The sequence below is a fragment of the Varroa destructor genome, unplaced genomic scaffold, assembly GCF_002443255.2.
Source record: "Varroa destructor unplaced genomic scaffold, Vdes_3.0 BEIS01000002.1, whole genome shotgun sequence".
Taxonomy (NCBI): domain Eukaryota; kingdom Metazoa; phylum Arthropoda; class Arachnida; order Mesostigmata; family Varroidae; genus Varroa; species Varroa destructor.
The window spans coordinates 30,295,774-30,319,391 of NW_019211455.1; the positions used below are offsets into that span (position 1 = coordinate 30,295,774).

Here is a 23,618-nt window from a genome sequence, read left to right on the forward strand (position 1 = left end):
CATTTACGTAGAGATCGATTAAAAAATTACGTAAAGACACAGACATAGTGTAATTACTTTTTTTGACAACTGTAACTATTTTCTAGGATGTGTGAGCCTCGGCCGTGGAACGGAAGCTCGAGGAAATTAATATACAGGAAATACAATTGGAGAAACTCTAGCACTGCTATACCCTACACATTTCCCTGTGTACAGCTCACAAAAACCATTTAAAGTAAATTAAGATTTTAGCATCGATCTTGGCGGAACTTGAGTAGTTTCAGAAGCCATCCATCCCATCATTTCACAGATAGAGAAAGGACATTAAACATAGCTGTCGTCATTCTACAAATAAAGGCCATTTTTGTCTGAATTCCATAGCAATATATATTGACTTGGAAGTGCCCGAAACGATTGACACACGCACGATGGTCGACTGAGTTGTGTTACATAAATATCACTACTAAGAACATATTAAAATGCTATATGTGTATTACATATGGCAGGGTACGGCATTTTATTTAATTTGCCCTAAGAAGCAGGCAAAAAGTCAACGTTATATTTTGGCTTAAAAAAGCGGTACATCCGCTTTGTGGAGTACCTTGGTGAACGTAACATTGTTCTCTATGATTTTTATCTACTGCCACTTTCTTGACGAGTATGAGATGCTTTAAATTATGTTGCACCAGTTTCCGTGTTCTTTACAAATAAAGGTTAGTCCAAAAAATTTTGTCAGATTGATTTTGATTGAATTGAGCCAAACTTTGTTAATAAATAAAGAGCTCTAGGCCATAAAATCCACCACCATGAGTCCATAATCGCCACTTGAAAACATCTAGAGCTAAAGAATTATTGAAATAAACACGTTCTATTTACTCATTTTAAACGTCAGGAGAAAATTAAATTCAAGTTCTTTCGTGTACTCGAAAAGTTGAACCACAGCGCTCGGTTATAGTATCGTCCTAGACCAAGGAACGCTCCTGTGATGAGGCACCAGGATCAGTCCATCTGGATAATGCCGCTCGGTATACGCTCAACTTCTTTTCCAATGCTTCAACGTAAATTCGTGTGAGAATTAGCTTGCTGTAGGTCTTTACAAGTGTTCATATCGGTCACGCCCGTTCGTCTTTTACTTCTTTTTTTTTTTTTTTTTTTATATTAGCAGGTGTGTGGCATCACCAGACAAAACCCCAAAAAAGTCTACAGAGATTTGTAAACCAGTATGGCCGAGGCAGGTCTTAGTCGTCACCGAAGAAGTTGCTTCCGCTCGTGCCCCTGTAACTTTTGCCCTGTAATTGACAAACTGACTTTATTTCCACTTTTGCAGTGACCGGCTTACATTGCTTCGGCCCAAATTCCAACTCGTACTAAAAATCAAAATAGTTTTGCCGTTTCCTATTGTCGAACGAGATGTTTGCTTGGATTTTTAGTTCGCCTGTTGCTAAGTAAACAAAAGTAAACAATTTGAAAGTTAAAATTTAAGTTACATTATAGTAATTTGCAAACAGAATTGTTCTTGATAGTTTTTTGAAAGAGTATCTCTTTACTTGAAATATCTGGAATTATTCTGATAAGTGGACACTTCGCATGTCAAAAAACCGACGGGTACTGACTAGTACCAGAATCTTTCAGTCGAAGAAAAGCCTTAACATTTGAAGAACAAATTATATAACTACGATCACTGAAAACATATTCTTTACTCATTCGTATACGCGCTGGGCAGATCAACCAACCTTCCGAAATAGTGGATGACAAGTTCTATCTGGCAAGCGTTTTTTTAAGCTGCTACTATCAGCCGAAATTTGGCAAAGACACAATAAATTTGCTAGAATAATATATTCTGGTACACTAGATTACTTATCTTCTATGTTACATCTGCACAGTTACAGAGATTCAGTCTTCACGAAAACTGGCTGAGGGCCGATTTTTGAGGACGAAAAGAAAGAAAGAAAGAAAAACTTTCCATTACGAGTTGTTTGTTATGGGTGGCCAAAGGATCAAATTAAGAAGGTTGATAAGCCTGTACAGTGGGGGACGAAAGGGCTGCAGCAGCGCAAACTTTTGTGAATGTACATTTTCAGATTCAATTAATTAGAGTGGGTACGCATAAAGTTAGAAAAACATCGTATTTTGATGCCTATACGATCTATCTAACATATCCTAGATACCCTTCCTGAATACGCTCAAGTTAGTCTCACGACACTCTTTCTCATTGCATTCGTGGCCAACAAGTATCCCAGAATGACAACAAGCTTTATTTACCAAAGCTGACAAAAGTGTTCAATGGACATAATTGCTTATCGGCAAAAACTAGTATTACCAACATGTGGCAGTATTTTGGGAGCGTGCAGGTATTCCTTAACTCCCCATACAGATATGTATGCAGGGGTTTGGAAGCAGATTTTCACGCAAATCAGCCATAAAAATCAGCAGTTCTAGCAGAACTACTATTCGACGGGACAGAAATGCCGGAGTGTTTCCAGATAACGAAATAGTTGGCTAGACGGCGAAGTGTTCCAACCCCCAACAAAACTACCGCAACAAATACAGTTTTAATGGAGCTGCTGGCTGGAAATGGCCTTTCGGCTACAATTGTTTATACGGACTAGTTCACGTGATGTAGCTGCTTAGTGCGGCCTTATATTGCCGCGGAATTTGTAACAGATTTATTTAGTCGCGTCCATTTTCCCCCTTTTTATTGACTCTTTTTTTCATGATCAAGGTCATTGCAATATTTGTAGAGGTCAGGTAAACAGGAGGATTTCTGTCAATTATTTAGGAACAATAAAGAATAGAAGATTTTTGTCGTGCAAAAGATCGACAAAGGAAGACTAATTATTATAACAATTTTTTGGTTTTGCTCAATTGTGAGCTTTATAATGCAAAGTCTACTATAACCAAACCTAATATTAATTGTTAGAAGTGCTCGAGCACTTTTTGCCCCTGGACAGTTACCTAAATACATTCAATGCGCAATAATTTTTGCGTTAACAACTTAAGTGCAAAAATAATAAAGAGGAATCTCGCAATCATGCGTAAATCATTGATGAATAAAAATAATCAAACAATGCATTGCAGTCGTCAAGAAGACGCATTTAAATGCTTATCATTTGTTAGTAAACTGGTTATCAAAAATGCAAACAATGATAATTCTCGACTGTTGGAACAATGAATTCAGTAGTGACCTTTTACGTCTGCTAATCCACTCCGCCAGTTTAGCGTAAAAACGCATTACACAATAATATTTCACATAATCAGACGCGTCAAGCTGATACTGTTTTCTAGTTACAAAGAATATCATTCAGATAGTGTTAAGTAATTTTTTGAAAATCAAGACAAACTGTTTGTATTCAGGATCATGTTCTATTTTGTTGAGCAAACGCTCTGCTTCCTATTCGCTTTGGTTACATCGAAAATCAACAGTGTAGTTTAATTTAACTTAATTTTTCCAGTGGCCTGATATAAGGTTTTTTTTTCACTAATTCATAACCGCGTTTACAATATAAGTTCTAGACTAATCTAATATGAACATACCTATTTCGGTACTAGGCAAGGGTCCTGTTCAATTTTCTTTGGGGTGGGGGGTGGGGAGGTGACAAGTACGATGAGTTCATCCACCGCTATAGCAGCGGTTCTAAGGTAAAAATGTGCTACTGAATGTCTATAATTTCCTTTTAAAAAGGTATATATATATGGCGAATTGTTTGTCGTAATAGCCATGTGTTCATCATATACCTTCGGTATTAACCGAAGGTGAATTGTTTTTTCTGATAAATAAAATAAAAAGCCGGTCAAAATGCGTTATTTTCGAAATTTGAACAAAAATCAGATTTTGTCCAATTTTTACGCGCTATACAGTTTTTCATCGGGATTATTAAGTTTTTTCGTTATTTCAAATCAATAGCGTGTTACCTCGCTGATGAATATGTGCCTGCAGAAATAGTAGAAATAGGTTTCAGCACAGAACGACAGACAATTCAACAGAGAGAGAAAGCGACGCGGATATTGGGTCTGATCGGTGGCGTCTAAAAGTGCATTTTGAAAGTCGTTCCGTCTCGAATGGGTCGTTAGCAAAGACTTCGATGTGCAGATAGGTATACCATGTCACAGGTTGTTTACGGTAAGCTCAGATACATACCTTATGTGTAAAAGTCATATAGATGCCTTCCGAAACCGAGAAATTTGACTGATTTCATTTACTTCTCAATTCTTCCAGGAACGAAGAAAGCAGGCCATAGATTCTCTACTGAAAAGAGCATTTAGTATCAATTATTTCAATCAATCTAAAGCAATCAAAGGTTAATCTGAAAATTGTTCACTTGTATACAATTGAAATGGGAGCAAAAGCAAAATTTTGGACAGATCTTCACGTACTCGGTGATGAGATGTCGTGCCATTATATACGCTTTCAAAAAGACCAAAGAATCATTTTAGAAGTTTACCGGCATGTTCCCTCTATAAACTGTTGTGTGCTTATGGCTAGCTGAAGTGTCTTTTAGCAAAATACTGTACTAAGCTACACTAGCGGATCAGTGCAGGCTTGCTTGAGAATATGGGAATTGCACGAAAAGAGTGTATCTGGTAGCCAAACATTTATATTCATCCCGTTATTATCGATCCTTGAACAAATGATAACTTTTGGCGTGTCCTTTTACAGCCAAGCGAATCACTAGGGTAAATGACCAACGTAAACATCGCTACTCCCTTCCTACTAAGCTTAAACTTTAACTGGTTGATCTACATGAGAGTTTTCAAAAAACTTAACTGGACAAGTTTCCGTTAAAATACTGCCAGATGCTGTTCAATGAATATGTAATAATACTTGCACGTTGTTGCAGTAATAGTACATGTATGTTTATTATTTTTTCAATTTATAGTCGTATCTCAGCCGAAAAATGGCGTTCGAACTTCCCCGTTCAAATCAGCTTTTTCTATCATATGACACATACAGAACCTCTTGCTGAGCTATAGCTTGTTAGACTACTGAATGTACATTTTTTGGTAACACGTTCCCATTAGAGTACATATCAAAATCGGAAGACAAACATTATATTTATCGACAGCAAGCCCTTAATTTCATAGAGAGATACTGCTATAAATTATCCGCACATGCTCGGTATCGTTGTCTCGATAGAACTCAACTCTTTCTTTGCGGCCCGACTTTGAGAAATACCTTTGGGGAATAGCATAGTTGTGTTTTATTTTTTGAGAACTCCCAAATATTTTTTTGAAAATGATGGAAAATATAATTAATAATAATGTTATTATAAGACTATATCGTTGCACATATATTTAGTAGACAAATGCGCTCAACAGTGTTGTTGCTTTTAAATCAGTTATCACAATTCTTAGGTTGTTTACTAACCGACATGAAACTGTTTGACGTTCGAATAGAAACTGCTTTCTTGTATTGATAATAACATGTAGAAATACAGATCGGGCACTAACAAAGAACGTTTTAGGAGCACAAGTGTTTTTAGATTGTAGTGATTTAGATGAAAAAATATAGTGACAAATATGTGGGCGCAAGTGGGCTTTGACTCACAACAAATGTAGTCGAAGTTACAATTTGTCTCGCTTTCCCCTAAGTCCATATTGGTACATTTCATGAATCTTGTGAGACAAAAATTCACATAATAATGATTTAATAATTTGCCTAGAAATAAGCTTTTAGGCCAAATTCAAACCCAATTCAAGTACGAAAATGCGCCAGGCAGTCGTCACACCTATTTACCGCATAATAGCATTATTGATCACTTTGTGCTCTCCTTATAAAAACTTATATTCATAAATAAGTGAGTAGAGCTTACGGTAAAAATTAGTATTATAGGTGTGTTTCTTGCGTCCTGTAGCATTTTATAGGAGCTTCAGTGGTACATTACACAGTACACTGTGTCATAATTTATATTATTAGAGTTGTTAGCAAAAATTTGCTTAAAAAATAGAAATGCTTGGAGAAAAGTCTTTTGCAGTAAGGTAAAAATATACCGGCAGCAGACTGCTTGTCTACACTGCGCTGTCTCTGGTTCTAGTTTCTTTAAGGATGAACTATTTTTTTATTATCTAACAATGAGCTTTGTACTGCCCGTCGGTGCGGGCACCATAACTCTAAAGTAGACCCCGCCTAAGTTACTTTTTGCCCTTACCGTTGGATATCGTCTTGAACGAACGACTATTCTTCAAGCTTGATTTATGAGGAGCCATTTGCCGACTGAAGTGAATATACTCTCTGATATTAAGAGACTCTATCCTAGGCTTTTTTCACTCGCATAGATCATCGCTTGCATGTCGCGATCTTCTGCTTATGTCTAATACAATTTTTATTATGGCCATGTAATGGCTATGTAAATCATGTGCGTTAGACGGCGCACCAACGGAGCGGCCAGCAACGGATAGTGATCCATTAGCGCATCCTTTGAAGCATTCTTTGTGCATTGGAGTATTTCGTTCAATGGTTCATAACAGTGATGCTTATTACGGTTAGGCACGGCACGATAGAGGTCTCTCTAGCTGACATAAAATAGGAACATTGATGAAGCAATTAAAAACATAGTAGCTGTTTAATCCTTACTACGAACATCACCTACAGGGTTAAGTGAGCATCTTGGACGGAAGGACTGAATAGATACTAAACATGATCCCACGTATTTGGAACCCAACAAACCTGTTTAGCCTGTTTTCTCTATTTCTGATATTGCACGCATAAACATAAAAGTAAAGCTTTTAGGTTGGTAACTAACGCGACAACCGCGACAAAATTGATCTGGAAGTCTTCTATTAACAGGTCGTTTTATGCCCTCATCGTAACTGCTTACAATTTCCTTACTCAAATATTGCGAATATCTACTACAATATCAGCCATTACCAGCAGTCAAACTTACCGGAAACGGGAGTAGTGAACTGCGTATAAGCCTGCGTACACATGCAGCTCCCTACAGTACGTTTTCCACTCCGTACCATTTAGCCTTGCTGTATTAATTAATTGACTGTGCCCTAGTGGTAGAGTGCCGGGCAAGGTAGAGTTAGGCTTGACATCTATAGTGGTGACAATGCCAACAAGCAGCTGAATCGTCTCTGCAAGCGGTAGAGAATGCAGTCACACATTCATCCTGGCATGTCCTAGACATCTTCTTGGCACGGGTGAACGGTAACGGTAACGGCAGCGAGAGCCGAACTGGTACTGAAACACCGAGTCTAACCGACAGCCATGCTAAAAAGGGACCAAGTGCCACGAGGTTTGAGATCGGTACCACAGCAACCACAACTCATAGGTTTCCAGGCTCTCGTTCATTCTGTGAGCTAGCGACTGCCTAGCCTTCTGCCATCCCACAAGTGCCGTAGCAGCACGCTGAAGTCGAAACGCATAACGATTTCCGCTATCGCACGAATGTTCAAGCCGATGGGGTGCCGATTCGAATAAGTCGTAACTGACCTCGTTTGCAAACCGGCAGGTTTCAATAGCTAAACAAGCTTATAGAGGCTGTTAGACAGGGAGAAGTGGACGGACCCTCCTACCCCGTTTATTCACCGGGTGCTGGCTGAGGTGCGAGCACCCACGGACGCAAACTTGTAACAAGTGGCGTACAAATAAAGGCAGCATATGTTTGAAATGTCGTTCTTTTAGTTCAACGAAGTATTCTTAGTGATACGTCTTTATTACACTCCATTAGATTACTTTGTTTCTATTGGAAAAACGTCTACATTTTGCGCCCATAAAACAGACTTATCCAGTCTACTACTTAGGCAGCCTGAGGAGTTTTACACTTTTAACAAGTTTGTTCAAACAAAGTTCACCTCAGATTTCCTGTTGTGTCCACATACAGGTTTGTAGGTAGAAGAAACAAGCAAGTCTGAAAACCTGTCCTTTACATTAGGTTGCATTATGTCGCACTGTTCTGAGTACTACACATTCTGAGGTACACACAACGTATTAACATTCGAGTTGATCCCTTCTCGACAGATGAAAGAAATGAATACAGATGAAAATGACGTTTGCTTGCTATTGAAATACTGCCATGTGAAAGTTAAGTCAACTACCGACAACAGAACGATTGAGGTTTCAAACTTTTTACCTAGTTACATCACAATGATTACCGCATTATTATCGCGAATAAACTTTGCGCTTGGTTGTCGTATGCATTACCATTCCAGTTTAACAAAAAATCTAAACAATGATGCGGCCTTATGAAGCTACGCCAGAGTAGTAAATTTACTTCTACAATAAATCAAGCGTCTGTCAATGATTGACTTTATCATCTCTTTTGGCCTGTTTCAGGAGTTTATTCGAGGCACTTCGATAGAAAAATATGTGTACTTGAACAATTTTCGAGACGTGACTTGACAGTGTAATTCTTTGAGATTGAAAAAGCACATTAGGAATTGCACCGAAATTTAAAACCATCCTCCTATATGGAGACGCTATGCTAAATTACTCGAGAGCTTTTGCTTTAAGCTCGAGTGTCTGCTGCCCTCGGGCATCCACTTGCAAAACACAAACAGTTTTAAGACCCGTATGTCCATTAAGGGATTTGAAAGTGTAGCCGATTCGAAGTTCCTAATCGGATCGGATTCTGTGTTTATTCGTCTAAAAGTGCTCCTGTCACATAGGTACTCCTAGCCCTGTGGCCTTTATCAACCACCAATGCCTGGAAACTGAAAGAATTGCTCATATTCGTTAAAGTGTATCCGGTTATTTTCTAAGGCTACCGGACACAGCTGCAAAAACGGCTAAATTTTCGATAAATATCAGCGACATAATGCGTAAAGTTAGTTTGTTTACTTCTATGAATAATGTTTTTTCGTCGTTGTGAGATGTGCATTCAAATTGTAGAGTATTCTATTGATGGCAAAGCAAATACGTTTTGGGGACCAATGTATATAGATACATACATGAGTAAACAAGTAAAATAAATAATATATGTTTGAATGAAGTTATAGCTAGCTATCATGTCGAACTCATATATTCAGCCCCCGTTCAGTCTAATAGGAAAATATAGTTTGGCTGCAACCAGGTTCATAACCATGAAGAGCAAATTCAACCATTAACTACTAGTCAGACTCTTGTTTCTCATTGTTATATATATATATATATATATATATTGAAAAACTGACAGCCTGTGCGAAATGGGTAACTGATACATTTTCTGGCTCATTTGTAGCTACTATTTTAAAACATAGTTACTTAACTGAACAAGCAGTTTTAACGCATTGATAGTTTATTTGTTCCTTTGAATGATTCTCTTTTTATAAAAAGAAAAACCATAAGAAGTTCAACCAAACTCAGCTTAAACTGTTGTATGTATGGCGCCGTTAGAATTGTGTTTTGCGGTAAAAAAAATTGGTCTAGTTCCAACAAAAAAGCCAACCAGCAATTTACTTACCGCCACGGAAGCTGCTAATGCAGAAAAACGATGAGATCATTCCAATATTGTTGCGAGTGTTGCAATATGACTTCAGGATGACTCAGTGTCTCACTTGAACATACATCTCTTAGGGTTTTTTGTCCTGTTATATATTGCCACTAGGAAACTTGTGCTGCAACGTTATACGATAACAATTGTAGTTTACCTGATATTGTGCTAGTAAATCAAGTTTCGTGTATTGAATGACAAACTACATTCAAAAAATAGAATAAGAACGAGATATTTCACTAAACCGCGTCAATGCGATTGGCATGACCAATGTCTGAAACTCACAAAGTTGAAATGATGTACCAAGCGTTCCTTCAGAGACCACCAGGGGTTCACAACCCCCTCCCCCCCCCCAAAGGAAACCGGAGCTTCCCCGATTCAAACAGGGAGCCTAAACTTAGCAGTGCCGCATAAGTTTTGGAGAAGACTCAGAACTTCTAAAATGCTTCTGTGTTATTTTTATCTCTTGCTTGAGCGTTGTCTAGGACTTCTGTGCAACGGTCGCCACACCCCGTCATTTGATCTACACCTCTAGAGTTTGTAGGAATCGAATTTGCTATACCCTAATGTGAAAATGATGTCCGATTACAATTAAAATAAACTGTAGTAAATTTATACATCTTTGTATTCTGAAGCCTTCACAGACACACGTTCACTTATTGGTCATGCGCTCGGCCCTGCAAAAAAATAGAATTTGCGATGAAATTCAGATACTGATCTATTATTACAACCTTCACAGGAATTATCAAAGCTGTGCAAATATGCAAATCGATCAAAATACAAATTCTCGGCAGTAACTCACTCGTCTTCTAATTGATTTGGGCAGTTCAGAAGAACAGAAGAAGGAACAATTCTGAGCAACTTCTACGTATGAGTTACCGTCACTGCTACTACGATCGAGTCTTATTAACGAAAGTGATCGTACGTTTGAGGTGACCTGAGACCGCAAGAGATTAAGAAAAAAAAACCCGGGTATTAATTTACCAAACGTGGTACCAAATTTCATCTTGCCAACTGAATTGGCATAAGCCGTTTAAATTACTGCGTTATTGGATGACCATTTGTGATATGCGTTTGTCTTCGATAAAAAAAAGGTAGCACATACAGGTGAAATCTCATAACAGCCCGATGTAATCCCAAGTTTGCCGGTGAGATTGGGTGAGTCGATGTCATAAGTGATCTGCAATCTTTTCGATAAAACGCGACAGGCATTAGGTTCTTTATTTTTTAGGTTTAATTATTTCGTTAGGTTCTCTATGTGAAATATTGTATCAACCGCATAGGTACTGATGATGTTTCAAAATGTCTGCGAAAACTAGGTATTTTGTAAAGCTCAAGTTAACAGGTGATTTAGGCGTTTCGAAGACGCACACAAGCCACAATACGATACTCCTCCTGGAAGGTCTGTGACAGCAACACGGACGAGAGCATGACACTTGTGACGGTTTCCTTCGACCGTCAGGAAATGCTCACCGTGAGTTTATGCCGTCCGACTCTACGGTCACCAGGGAGTGGTCTCAAGCAGTTTCAAGAAGATTGCGCAAGCCTGTTTGATACTAGAAACTAGAAGTCTGGCACAACTAGTCCTGAGTCCTCCATCATGGCAATGCATCTGCTTCACTACTTGTGCAGCAGTTTTCTAAAAAAACAAAAAAAAAACAGTATATGCGTTACTCCAACCACCATACTCGTTGAACTTAGACCCATATACTTTTCCCTGTTCCCAGATTTAAAGAAAAATCTGAAAAAAAGCATCTCGACATGATAGAAGATTCGAAAAAAAATCGGCTGCCAAGCTGAGAGCTATTCCAATGATTGAATTTATAAACTGGTTTGGAAACTAGAAAAAGCGTGGCTTAAATATATTGTGTCTGGCGGAAACCACTTTGGAGACCACAATTTGAATTGGGACAATTTAATTAATACTTATCAAAACATCTGAAACATCCATGTTTTGTTCAATGTTATATTAACCAATTCCTACTTGTAATAAAGGGAATAAAATATTGTAGGTGGTTTTTTAGGTAAAATTTAAAAGAGCCGCTTTGAAAGATTTGGTTCAAGAGGCACTGAACTTTCTGAATTTTTTCTCCGGTCATGTTCTGGGGCTCTCAGTTTTTTTCTGGAATAAATACCCTTTCTTATATATGTGCATCACTAATCTAACCTCAAATATTAAGAACGAGTTATCGAGTGTAGATTCTGCATGATATCGATCCGTAATTGCGTTAAACCGTTTTCTAAGGACAGTTTGTATCGCTTTTCAGATAACTGAAGGCAGAATCCAAACTTTTCAGAGTCAACATTAACGAAATCCTAACATTTGTGCACAATCGTTCATGGGATGAAATCCCTCAGTCCTAGTAGCCCCGCAATAAACAACGGCGCTTGTAGCACCCAGTCCCTATATATTACGAAGAACTAAGTTATTAAATGTTACGAACAAATACTGTAATACTAAAAATAAAGCTAAAAACTTAACTCATCGGAAAAATCTTAGTATGCTTGGTGGGCGAATTTGGAACCTCGTGTCTTTGACGGCCGTATAAATTTTCTAGTTCGTTCGTACAGTCAGTAATTTCTGCAGATTTTTCAAGTTTGCAATGCTTCATGGAATCCATCCCTGTATGTTTCGAAGTATAAAACGTGACAAAAAAATCACGTACAAAATATGCACAACAGACGTATTCACACAACGAAAAAAACACATGGATATAATAAAAAACTACCGCGGCTGTAGCAAAAGCGTGAGGCTCTCAAAGAGGTGAAAATATATCATTTCAGTTGCATAAATTATATTAAAAAATATGTTTTTCTTAATGACTGTGCGAATACGGCCCATTGGTTACAATTAGACAAGACAAACAGCTCCGAAGTCGTATTTCTTATGTGTTTCTAGAAGCAATGTGCATACATAGAAGCAGTGATAAAGGAAAAGCATTAAACAGAAATAAAAGAAGAAGCGTTTTCTGGGACGACGGGCAATCCGCCATCTGTTTTACCTGTTTTTTTAAAGGTACGATTTAAATCTTGAAGCTGAGTCTATACTAATAATTCTTCGATGGTGACGTTTAAACTTATGACTCAAACTAAATTTATTAAATGCGGGCGCTTAAATTTTGTTCTTTGAAAGAAAATGAATAACCGATTTTTTGCTAATTTTTCTTCAGTATCTTTTTATCAAAACTTACGATGATAATGTAAGTCATCAACTATATTTTAATAAATATTTGAGCTATATCGCATGTTTTTTATTTAATTTATATGTTTTTTTTATATTTAATTTAAATATGTCTCAACCACAAGCGTTTCGCTCTGAGATCGTCCAATACGCCCGTTTTGCCAGAAGTGAGGCTAAAAAACTTCGGAAGAACTTCCGTTCGCGCTGGACACTGAGCGACTTACGACTGATATTTTTTCCTATGCGTTTTTCGTATGTTTCTTTTAAACGAGCATTTGTGAAAATTGGAACTGTGACAAGATAAAATGTCGCATCCAACCTCGGCTGGTAAGCAATCTGTCCGAACACGATACGACCAGCATTCAGTAATCAGATTTGGTAGGCTATAAATGTAATCTTAAATATATACTTATAATTCCATATGGAAATTTAGCATTTGTTGGTACCGTTACCCCCGAGCTTTCACTGCTTGATGCGTTCATCAAGCCCAAAAAAAAGCGTTCTATTTTACATGTATGTAGCCTGAGGCTTAGGCTGCAACTGTTTCATAGGTAAAGCTATTAGTAACAGTCGAGTGTCTGAGTTACTGCTATGGACACGTGCATCGCTGCACGTTTATTCGTGGGATGAAAGCTATTTTCTGTGCGCTAGTTGACTTCAGTGCGTGAACTGTTGGGAAAGCTACAAAGCACTTGAGCCCGCGTGTATTACCACGATAACAGCGCCATTTCCTGTTGCTTGCATAAACGAGTCGGGTGTCCTTAAAAAACAGCACCGGCAAACAATCTCCGAAACCATATGAGTCGTATTTTCAAGATCTTTTAGATCTAGAGAATAGCAGGCAGCAGCAATGTATCGACCTCACGGATAGCCATTTGCCAACCCTGACGCGTGAGCCGAGTCAAATTAACCCGCTGAATTGAACGAAACATGAAGGCCTGCTGTGGGGCATTTTGACCGAAGGCAGTCAACAACGAGATACGACATACTTTTGCGTTTCAGCCTGTGTCACCGAAACGATAATTTTTCCACGCAATTACACGTGACGAGACAACGTAGCTTAGAATAACCTGTACCACATGAATTCGTATCAGCGATACGGAGGAGTCTGTAGTCAAATGGGTGATGGATGTGCGAACGAGCGCAGCTAGTATGAAAGACATCCCCTTATATAAAGGTTACAAGTTGCATTACCAGGTTACATCAGGCCACTATATGTAAGTCAATAAGTATATACGAAATACTATGGTAGTCTATAGCGTTTCAACAGTCCTTCAAAAATAGAAGTCGCAAGCTTTCTGGCGGCTGCAACATTCTCCGCTAACAAATACTAAATGTAGTAAGCAACGCCATCTTGGCTGTTATCGTCACGTTAATAATCCAGTACCACAGTAACTACAGGAATACCTTTTCAATTGCCCTAGTATACCCATTTTGATAGCCTGTCATAATACTACGACATCAAACATCTACGTTCCTGTAACGGCTTTGAATACATCAGAAGGTTTACCAAATGGGCTAACCATGAGACGGTTTATCTACTATATAATGAATTCGTATAAAATTATTATGTAGCAATTCGACTCGTTTATAACGTAAAATATATTGTAGCGGTTTAGGTGTAGCAATAAACATTTTAACAAACCAAATTTACAAAACAAAAATTACAAAAAGTATAACGTGTGTGCTTTCGCTCTCCACCCTCGCTCCCCGGCCGCGTTGAAAACTTCTCTATGCGCTGTATCCTGCAACATCAACGAATACATGTTGTGTCTAGATCCCTTCAGCCAACGTAATAAGGATATACCGACAACGAAAGGGCTCAAAAATAGGATTATTCATTGCTTTGAACAAGTGGGAACGACCTAACCTAAGGACCTTACATTCAGACGATGAAAAGGCCGAATGGATTACGCTGAAGACAGCTGCTCTGCATAAAGAGTAAAATTGATCGCTTGTGTTTTAACCGATCAAGGAGACTCGTAGTGAGCAGAAACGTAGAGACTATATAGTCTATACGGCAATACAAATCCCGGTAAGCAAAATATTTTCTAACCGAACTTCGACAATGGTTTTCAAGTTTCCTTTTCAGGGTACATATGAAACAATTTTTATTGTACACACTGAGCGGAAAATCGATAACCTGGCCGACTGAACTGAGGAGTTATTGGTGATAGATATTGAATCACATGTTACGCAAGACTAATAACCACCGTGTGACCCTTTCTTTCACGAACTTGGCTGATAGTAGACACTGCCACCACTGCAAAAAATTATTCACTAATGTCACAGACTTCCATATTATAGTACAAACGTCAATAGTGTGCACAGCGCTGACCCTTCCAGGTGTACTATGGACGGATTATCGGATCCTCACGCTCAAGTTCCAATCACAAGTTATTTATCCTCAGATAAGATAAAAATATACATGCTTCTTTATACGATTGAAATTATTGTAAAAACGTATAATAGTAGTCGACATCATCGTGGTTAACGTCAATCTCGCGCTTCCCTTGTACTTTTTTAAATATGAGACATGTTACTTGCACATAACCGTTTAAGCTATCATCGGACGAATTCTAATTTGCGAATCACTAGCATCCGAAAATGATGATGGTGATTTGAAAATACCGAGTTGTGTCTTAGAGCTCAATGGCACAGATAGTTCGCCGTATTAACCTTGTATCCGGCGAAGGACATGTTATCAGAAACACAGTGAACCGCTCGAAAATTCATCTCATGCAAGACCCCACGCGAAGATTATATGCATGAATAACGTGGCCTAATGCCTGAATAGCGACGTGTTTAAAGTTGTGGTTGAAGCCTGCCGATTTTAAAGTTTACGACTATTAGGACTTTGATGTAAATTTCAACACCACGCCTGTTCACCTCAGTCAAATGATAGGGTAAAAAGTGGACGATAGGCGCCGCATGAAACGTAAATAGAAAACAACGAAGTTGTTATTCGAATGAAGTACTTCTATCGAAAATGAACGAGTTATGCTTGTGAATAGGTTACCTCGCATTCGATATTCAACTACCTAATGGTAATGTATAATTGTGTGAACACAGGGCAAGGCAATAACCGATTTCTGTAATACTCATTACGAGTCTAGAAAATTGCTACTACAGATTCTTCGTTTTATCAACGGGAACCTCCAGATCTGTGAAACGCTCAGTTATTCAAACGGTCAGCTAAATCCAGAAAGCATAAGGAAAAAAATTCGATAAACCATGTAGTGTTTTTAAATTGTGTTTGCTGTCATACATCGAACCCTGGCAATTGCGGCCCACGCACCTAGTTAGATTTTTCCTACTACGAGCACTCAAGATACGAATTTTGTCGAGGTTGATACCTCAGGCAAAGTTGTTCGAGGCTCACATATATGCGAATAGGTAAGAGCATGCGTGGAAAAAAGTTTTTCCAACTCGTCGAAAACGTTATTTTGGTGTAAAGCGATATGGCTGCGTGGTTAGAGCTCAGCATTGGTCTAGCCGGAGACCATTTAGAAATTTGCATTTTCGTCTGAAAGCAAAACACCGGACTTTTTCCCAGCGCTTCATCAGCTGCGCATCCTATGCAAGCTTCGAACAACGAAGGAAAGCAACGTATTTTAGCAGACGTCGTCTATCGTCTAGGCGAGAGTCTGCGGTACCCATTGAAGAGTGCAGCCTGTAACTCAGTGATGATATCCGTTTTTTTTTTTCAGGTCACACCTACGTTTAACTAAATACTTTTATAAACTCTTCATAATTTTGAAAGCAAGTCAAATCCAACGACGGTGTTCGCGCATATCTTCTAGTGAACTCGCATAGCATCGTGCAAATTTACATACTTGCTACTACATACTGGTTTGCTATGAGATGGATTATCGTGTCAATATCGGACACGTTAGGGAGTATTATTGAGAATAGGTACCGCCTAAATTTACTTCATAAATACTTGATTGCAGTAATCAAGTTCAGATGTTTTTGCAACAGCAAACTTGACAGCACAGGAACATTCGTAGATTACAAAAAAACGAGCCTTAAATCCCAATACATTACACACAAATCGCCATAATGACGCGCCGGTCAGTATGAAATACGATGGAGTAAACTAATTTTCTCAAACTTACAAACTCAAACAGGCTTAGCTAGCTTTTATTTTCAATCCAAGTGTGCACCGCTAGTATTTGACTTTCTGCCATCTCAATAATAACTTGTTCCGCTACCGCAGACCAAAGACGTGTCGAGCGATAATTTCGGCATCATGTTGATATTTCGATAAAAGTTGACAATAACAATGGTAATCTGTAGCGGTCACATCTGGCGCACGACAAAGCCTGGAACTGTGACGTTTTTATCGCTGCCTGTGATTTTTGCGATGTAAAGTCGAAGGTTGTTAGAAAATACAAGTGCTTTACTTCTGTTTACTAATTTTAGTTGATTAATTCAGGAGTTTTTCGGTCACCGCCTCCAGTTGTTGACGATCCGCTTTAAGAAACGGGTCAGAACTCATGATGACGTTATGGGTCACACGCCCATTTTCTGCACAAAGAATTTTCTACAGCCATAGATCTGCTTTACACTATGTCCTGCCCGTCCAGTTGCACCGATCACTGATGCAATCGTTTGCGATTATCGTAGAAGATGTAATTTCCATCACAAGTCAGTGCAAAGATGGCTCCCTGTTATGACGTGAGAGCAAAGAAAAGCAGATCTCCCTGTATCTGTTTTGAATCCTCGCTCAAATCATGCAGCATCCATTCGCCCGATTTTCGACCTTATTCATTTGACCGAAGTAAACATGTATGTGGTATACTCACATACATCAAACCCAAATTCTAACACCTTGAGACGAAACGGCTTTTACAGCAGTTCTAAACTTTTAATTGCTCACCTTCACAAGGACTCTTTGACAAGACCCATCTTTGATTTAATAATGTTCTTTCAGAATTATTTTAAACCAACGGCTCGCGGTGTTTCTAGCTGTAGAACCTTCACCAAAATCAAGGTTTATATATACGAACCGTCCAAGAGGCTGTAGTCGTGAGATGGTGTTCATACCCGTAAATCAGTCAAGTTTTTTTTATTTTCTGTAATCTCGTACCAAACGTTTAGTGCATAAATTCTAGTAAGCGATATGTAATAGCTGAAAAATGGTTGAGCATTTCTGAAAAATATAGACGATATTTCTACATTGCTTAGCTGTTTAATTGTTCGGATAGCCTAATGTTTACCTCAAATCTTGAACGTAAAGGTCAGTTACCTACTGAGATAACGAAAGAACCTTAAGAGGGCAACTGCAATACAATGACGGTTTAATCCTAAAGGAGGCTAATTGAAAGCTGAGATAGCTCATTTATGATAGTGGAACGTCTGAATCGGGTTAACTAAACAATCGCAGGATAACAACACGGCAGTGACCTTGAAGTACCAAGGAAGCAATCTGTGTTGCAACAGGATGACAGGACAACTGTACCAAATAGAGAATACCGCTTTAGGCCAGGCAAATCTAAGCTCACTATACGTTGGATCCGAATAATAGCATAACAGTGTTGGCCCACCTAACGTGTGTCCTTGAGGAGTGTATTCTGTAGCCCAAGCAGGCAAAAGCAGCCAGATATTAGCAATAGTTATCCGATACCGATATGACATCTTGGGTAATTGGATAAAATTTTTCCTCCTCTTTTTTCATTATTGAATATTTATTTTAAGAATATAATAAATTCGGTAATATTTAGTCAGAAGAACTTGCTTACGTACGCTGTTTTTCCAGGTTTCTGGTAAACGTTGCATTTCTTATCGTCGTATTTGTAGTATATGGACCAGCCATCTTTTGACTTTTCCAGTGGTTTCGCAGATATGTGTCACTTAGAGTATTTACGGATTGCATTATTTGGACTCGATGAAAAATGATTTGGAAAATTCTTTGGGCAGAGATAAAATTCTTACCTCTTTTCTGTATACACCGACTAAAAAATACGCTGCTAATGAACTTCAATAGAAATTACCTTTTCTTTGACTTATGCAACTATTGGGTTTTCCTTTTCACATAAGATTATCGCTCCGAAGCATGTTTTTCTAACGGTTGTACCGCAAGGCAACCTTATATTGCACTGAAACGTACCAGAATGTTGTCTGAAACACCGTATTTAATTAAAAAAAAAAAAAAAAAGAATAAAAACACTGATAGGAATATATAGCGCGGAACAGATTCATGATAAAAACAATCGATGGGTTTTAGCTGCATTCTTCTTTGGATTGAGATCGAGCTGCGAAGGTTAATTTGCTCATCTTAGCTACGGTACAGAATATTACTACAATATGTGTACATAAGAAGCATCTTGCGGTGATTCATGTGATAAGCCTATAAAGCTACCGATTAGCCTTAATATAGTCCTGCTATTGCAATACTGAGCTAATAAGCGGGAAAAAACGGAGTCCAAGGTTACGACGAATGTTGATAGTCGTTTAAGAATTTTTTTGGGCTAAGCTAAAATATCAATATTCAACCCTAAGTCATCAGTCCTACAGTCTTCACAAAAGTGGATATTAAGTAAGACACGCAAAGTATTCTTATGGCTATTTCTTAAACTGCCGAAGGAGTGTTGGAAGGATGAACACCATAAACTTCCGATAACTCTAAGTGTTGGGCGTAGGCGGCTAAAATGTCTATGAACGGCAAACTGAACGTGTTGAGTTTTTTTGGGCCTGTTTTACGATTTGTGGCTTTTGGGACATAAGACAAGGTCGTAACGCGCAATTTCGGTTGCGTGACCACGCATCCTATACGTGCGTCCCTCCAGTATTATAGGCCTGTTGGTGCGATTTTTTCCTCGACTAGAAGGCATGTTTTTCATCAAGCCCCTAACAACCTGACACATTGTTATGTCCCGCCCGTGGTTTTTTTTACCTACAAGCTTATATCCTCTGTCTTATTTGTACCTAAGCCTTTAGCGGACCTCAGGTTACACTCTCCCTCTACTTGAATTTTAGCTTTCCTTCACATTAAGAGGACCGCACGTTAACACATTGGTGTTCATCACTAAGGAAATATCTTTTCGTATGAAAAATATCCGTATCAATGTTTTACGCGAATGTCTGTATAGAAGCACGCATTTTAGGCAAAATTAATTTTCGACACCACTCCCGCTATTGCCTCAGCCATTGGCAACAACGTGCTCTTTCGGTTTCTGCCTTTTTACCATCGATCGGTGGGACACCGCCGAAAACGTAAATGAAAATTGACTTTAATATATAGAGGAATAAAAAAAGAACCAATTAATCTACAAGGCAGTATGAAATACGTATATTGATTGTAGCACAACACTAGAACAAATACACACAAAGTGAAATAAATAAAAAACAGTCCACCTGAACTACCTTCCCAGTTTCCAGACTAATTGTATCTGCGCAGCTTAGATCTTATAGTGTCAGTCTACTTATTGGTGATTTTATGGCAGGATGACGCCTTAATTTTTCAGTAATTTATTTAATAATTACTATTGATAATAATTAACTAAAATTAAAATGAAACTATCTGCCGACAGGGTAGGTCTTTATTTGGGCATAGGATATAATCGAGATCGCCCGATAGTCTGATCGCAATAATGGCATTGTAATTGCACCGAATTTTCTTAGAAACAGCATAGTTTATAATTTATCAGTATATTCCATCATGATAAATATAGGTTAGATTTGCATGACATGTATTGTCGAGAACTTTACATGAGCCTGCTGGGTACGTGGCTTCCGTAGACTACCATTCGTAGGGAGTCCAGATGAGATTTGCAATAGATTGCGGCTTTTAAAGGCCACGAGGTTCGAGTATCAACTGGGACACGGGACACATGGGTTTTCAACATTACCAAAATACTAACATACACTCTTTTGATTTAGGACTCGTGTTGAAACTCCATCAAGATGGCAAAGTGCCTAGGACGGTTGTGTTTGTGTACTCTGAGGGAATGGGTCTTATCGAACCCAGACATTTCAGAACTCAGATCGCATTGTTAGCTTGTTCGATCCGAGATTTCAAGAGATCTACTATTGATATTCTAGCCAACGTAGAGATACATTATACGATGGAACTGTGCCGTTGCAACGGACACGTAAATCCAATCAGTTGATAATAATGAAATCGCACCACGAAGGATTGTCGACTGTAAATAGAATCCACTTCTTTCCTTACGTATGTATTAAAACGGCTTTACCATCACAACACGCACTCGTATATTACTAGTCAAATAGTAACACCGCCATAACGAGAACAACAACAACAGATTATTGTTTTCCTATTGTTTTTTTTTTTATTATTGTCGTTCGCCTTTGCTGCGTGTGATACAGTGTGGCGGTTGTGTTTTTCAAATCATGCTTGACATTAAGCGATTCTATATAACTGCATTGTATCGTGTGGATAGATAGTTCGGGCGATAATGAGTACGACAAACTTCATCATTCACTTGATTTGCTTAGGCCTACAGCGAACCGAACAAAGGTTGAGACTATCAGACATATATAATTTTGTAGGCAAACACTTGAAGCATTACTCGTTATTTTACAGATATCATTCAAGGCTGTCTATAGAAATAGAGGCAATATATAAATGTAGTGGTTACTATGTGCCCTGAGTAGTATTACCCCCTACGCCGTACTGTTCTGGCCTAGCTGTTCTAACTTGCTGATCAATTTCAGTCAGATACTACTTTGATAAGCACTCCCTATACGACACTGCCAAAACATGCATAAAATCAAGCATTGCTCCGAATCACAGCTGGTAGCCTCAGCGTTTCGAATGCGAACACCCTTACAGAATGCGCCGCAATCGATCGAAGAGGACTACGTTAAAATGTCACAGTTGATAGGTTAGTTCAGTTTGAAAACAAGACACCAAGCATCGTTTAGGAAATGATCTGGCAAGCAATGCTGGGCAGAACCGCCATCAAAAAACGATACGAATCATACAATGGCGTCAAACGAAATAGGCAGAACAAGACCTACCGCTGTTTTTGAGTCTTTCGGCAAAAAATAGCTCTAAGGCATTCTATTGACGTCTCTGCAAACAATAATGGACAATACCTGTTGGCCTGATATCTGGAATATCTTCGTTAAGCATGAGATCCATCAACTTAATGAATAGGCGGGTACGACAAAAGGCACATATCTGTTCTTGGTAGAATAGATCAGAGCAACCTGCACGAACCGGTTCGTGTACGCGAATATCGTTACGACTTTGTTATTATGCGACATTAAAGCGTCCGCTCTCCAACAAAACCCGTTCTAGTCTGACAAATAGCCGATAGTATTTTCTAGCTAGCTTTTTAGTTTAGTTACATCCTGCTTCTCGCATACTGTAATACTATCCTATCGAGCTCCTATGAAACCAATAGAGGAAACTCAGTTTTTTTTTTATATCAATAACATAATTTACTTTGTACCATTTATTCGCCCATGTGTGTATTTAATAAATAAGGATGCTTCATCTGAAATCCTTCAGAGAACATTTGTTCTTTGTCCTAACATGTAATAGATTTTGCTTAGTTAGGGTGCCACATGAATAAGGTCACAGGCATTTTCACTCAGTACGTGTAAAGCCTTTGTAGCAACTGCATACAGCTTGCGTGCAAACTAGATTTAAAACATCACTGTTTTTTTGTACGATAAAGCCGAACTAACACACGATGACTCTAAAATACGATTCTCATTTGATGGTCATTAACATTGTTTCCGCGGTCTACTTTTAGATAAGTACTTTCTTGGGCACGTAACACTTGTATTCAGTTGTAAATAAATAAATAAAATATAAATGTCGTCTCTTTCTCCGGCCATTATTATGCTATTAAGATTTCGCTTGCAACGACCGTCGTCTGACTGCTATTCAGCTAGGATTTTAGGTAGTAGCGATCAATATCTTGTTCTGAAAATCGTGTTTCGTTGACTGATGTCGCTTACCTACGGAAGCGGATCAAAGCTTTCCTCTCGCTTATCTCTCATTTTTCGTGATCTTTTAAAGATTAGAGTGACGCTTTCGCGTTGAGTTTTTGGTACACGACTTTACGAGCAGTGACATTGAGCTGTATGGGCTTGCAAATTCGCTAAGCTAAGCAATAAGTTATTTTACCTGTCTATTCTCCGAGCTTATGATTTGAAATTTGCACCGTTGTTGATATAGCATGTCACCTTAAGATACATACTCGTATAAATATATGCCAAGATGAAATGGTAGAAGGTTGATTTCTGGTTAAGAAAATGAATCACTCGTTTGTATGAACATCTGTGACCTCTTTTAAAGGGTCAGTACTTCAGCTACTTATTTGATTTTCTCCAGTAGTCTTACGTGAAGGAAGAACAGGCATTTTTTAGCTGCTTGGTTAACTACTTATGTAGGCGTATGTTGAAAACGGTCCCGGACGTATACGAGGCTTACTTGTATACGATCAAGCCGCGTTTTTCTGGCTTTTCTAGTATTAGTCCGCAATTGCTTAAGCCACGTCCAGAGTATGAAAATAAGTATAAGCTAGCTACCCCTGTCGCTTCTTTTGTAGTTCTCATAACGCATAAATTGCTGATCGTCCATATGTACAGTACTATAGCACTCCCCTTATGATACATGGAAATACTCATTGTGGTGGTGCATGATGATTGTACTGTTAGGAGAATTATTCAGAAAATATCAAACACATATTATTTGGAGATAAACAATTATTTACTAGCTATAATTTATCATTTATCTCCGAAAGCTTAAACATAACTAGGCAGCTCCACGAACTAGCAGAAGATGTCCAGGACATTCTCGCAGCCAACGTTAGCCCCGATAAGCTTTCCTGACCGCCAGTTGTAGCAGTACGCCACTTATGATAATGCGCTTGGATTATCTTTAGTCCTAGAATAAAGAATGAGGTAATTATTCACGCTGCTTCATGAGGATCATTTTTCTCCTTCTGTCATGAAATAGGAACGAAATGGAAGGAGCATTGTGTTAGCTTCAAGGAACTTCATTAATCAAGGTTAACCGATTTACCTTCTATGACCTACATTCCAAACGACTAAACCGCTGCTGGAAA

At 38.5% G+C, this 23,618-nt stretch overlaps 2 long non-coding RNA genes across 6 annotated transcripts; one reads left to right on the plus strand and one right to left on the minus strand.

Moving 5' to 3' along the window:
* Positions 1 to 21,998, minus strand: LOC111244535 (uncharacterized). 5 transcript variants are annotated; one of them, XR_015320045.1, is made up of 8 exons: positions 21,634 to 21,998; positions 10,761 to 11,028; positions 10,495 to 10,576; positions 10,192 to 10,326; positions 9,360 to 9,513; positions 6,861 to 8,631; positions 4,118 to 4,225; positions 1 to 1,268 (listed from the first exon to the last, which is right to left on the minus strand). It is a non-coding gene; the product is annotated as an uncharacterized LOC111244535 (long non-coding RNA). The 5 variants fall into 5 exon arrangements; XR_015320042.1 differs by lacking the exon at positions 10,192 to 10,326 and adding an exon at positions 10,008 to 10,066 and having other exon boundaries at positions 21,634 to 21,996; XR_015320043.1 differs by lacking the exon at positions 10,192 to 10,326 and adding an exon at positions 10,008 to 10,066 and having other exon boundaries at positions 10,863 to 11,028; positions 21,634 to 21,995.
* Positions 14,348 to 18,586, plus strand: LOC147757650 (uncharacterized). Its single transcript, XR_015320047.1, has 2 exons — positions 14,348 to 14,605; positions 14,917 to 18,586. It is a non-coding gene; the product is annotated as an uncharacterized LOC147757650 (long non-coding RNA).
* Positions 21,999 to 23,618: the final 1,620 nt, after the last annotated feature.